This window comes from Tupaia chinensis, unplaced genomic scaffold (assembly GCF_000334495.1).
Source record: "Tupaia chinensis unplaced genomic scaffold, TupChi_1.0 Scaffold139935_1, whole genome shotgun sequence".
Lineage (NCBI taxonomy): Eukaryota > Metazoa > Chordata > Mammalia > Scandentia > Tupaiidae > Tupaia > Tupaia belangeri.
In genome coordinates, this window is record NW_006199814.1 from 2,502,666 (window position 1) to 2,505,153 (window position 2,488).

Sequence of the window (2,488 nt, forward strand, 5' to 3'; positions counted from 1 at the left end):
TCATTGCTCCTATTTGTCTGCTACCATTCTTTTATCCATATATTCCACAATATGGAAACCAGTAGTTTGCATGTGTTTCTTTTACTAGTCTGAGAATTCATAATAGGAAGGGTCTCGAGTGGAGAAATCTTTATAAACACATCCTCTGCCCTGCACACAATCTGGCGCACTATGGACACTCAGTCAACATGCGTGGGGTAAGTACATGTGTCTTAGGACAATATCTATCCTTTCTAGTCATCACTGCCACTCATATTTCATGCTGTGTTTACTTGCTAGGCAGACTAAAATTTTGGGTTGTTTCCAGGAATAACTTATATGTTTTCTCTGAACTGATTTTTTCAGATTTTGGGTACACTGGACCTAAATTCCCTAAATAAGCAAATAGTTTTCAGGGAAGCCGGCTACCATCCAGCCCTCACTGGCAGGGTCTGAACTTCTTTAATGAGAGCTGGCTGCTATCCTGAGCCAAGAGCCCTGTCTGTCTGTTTCCATTTAGCAGCAAAATACTTAATCTTCATCATTCTCAAACCCCCATTTGTTTTCCAATTTTTTCTCACATTCCTGACATCAGCCAAATAAAGTAGTTCCATTTCCTGTCCCTTTTAATATCATATTTTTACAGGATACCCATGGATATCAGATTTTTCTGCATCTTCCCCACTAGCTAAACCATTCTTTCTGCTTCCAATCTGCAGAGAAGAGTTCTGCTCTACTGGCTTTTGATTTTGGTTAAAAGTAGCCTTTTCTATCACGAAGAGCTGATAGTACTGGACAGTAGATGGATGCATATATAAATGACTCTAATGCAGTTTTGATAAGTGCAAGTGTGAAATATGTCAAGGTGCTGAAGAATACAGAGAAGAGAAAGATGAATTCCACTTGTTAGTGTCAGGACCAACTCCGGAGTCAGATAAACCATGGGGCAAAGGGCATTTCAGTAAAGTCTGCAGCTTGTGTGAAGCTCCAGGGGCATGGAAGAGTATGGCATGGGGTTTACAAGAAATTCTATATCTCTGATGCATTAAAAAGATTAAAAGGTTATTTGGCAATTACACAGATGGCACAATCAGCTACCTGTTTTATAAAGGTAACCGTGGCATGAAGGTAGATCTAAAATTAAAGGAATGAGAATCATCATTGTGGAATCATCAATGTGGAAGTATTCTGAAGTGAACATCATGGCTCTTAAGAAAGAGTAAGAAAGTCAGAGTTAGGGGACTAACCATTTTCTATCCTAAAGAAAAGAACATTTATAGGGTTACAAATTTGGAGGAAGGGCAGGAACTCTAGGGATAACTGTGCAGTAACAGAGGTGTTGGAGTTTTGACTACAGAACAGTGACTGTGTACATAATTGGGAAGTCTCAGAGTATATATGCATAGTAAAAGGACCACAGAATTATACAGTGATATACATAAACAGTTCTGATGTGTCTGTGCCATGCCACATGGGAAGGATACAGCTGAAGACAGAGAAAAAGAAAAGTTCTCTGATTTTTAGGAGTTGGGGACTAATGAACATAAATCTAAATCCAGTTTCAAATAATTCTGAACCGCAGATTTTAATGTTGTGGGACTTCAGAAGGAAGTCACATCGTCTCCATGAAAGATGCCAGATGTGTAGAATCTGGAGGAAGGGTAGGCATTTAAACCCAAAGAGTCATGGGAGGGAAAACAAAAAGAAAGGATGGAGCCTACCTGATTTGTGGAAAAGGGGACTAGATGGATTATAATTGGCTTAAAATCAACAGAGTTTGTTGAAGAATAATAAGAAAAGTTTTGTAAGTACAGTAGGAGCAAACACAGAGACAACATCAGCACTCAGGAGAGATTATGTGATGGAGTAGGAAACTGGGAAGCCCTAAAGGCTCCATCCTTCATGGCATAGGGAATGACATACTAGAGATGATGTTAGACAAAGATTATTCTTATAAAGGTGTGCATGATGGATTCTCAGAAATAAAGAGTAACTTCCAAAAAGAGTTCCCTCTCACCTCCTAGCTTTGGTACCACAAGACCTAAAACCCAAGTTTTTCATTCTTTTTTTAAAAAAAAAGTTAGTGGGTTTTGTTGTTGTTGTTAGAGGTTTCTGACTTAAGGCACATGTGCTTGCTGGAGAGAGAGAGACAGAGACAGTGAAAGAGAAAACAACAAATCACACACACACACATCCAGGGCGATGGCCATGCTGCAATCCCTTCTCCTCCATTCTCCTCCTAGGATCTTGGGCATACATGCACATGTACCCAGCATGAGTTTGAAGCAACCAGGTCTGGGACTTGAACCATGGTCAGTTATGTGGAAGTCTGGTAACATAACCACTAGATAACCTGCTTGACCCCCCAAAAATAGTTTTAATTTATTGCTAATAACTAAAATGCAACAGACAAACCACCTCCATAGAGAATGGGAGGTCATGAGTTTTATGCCACATGAAAAGATTACATGCATGCAAAGATCCTGCCACTGCAGGCAAAGATCGTGCC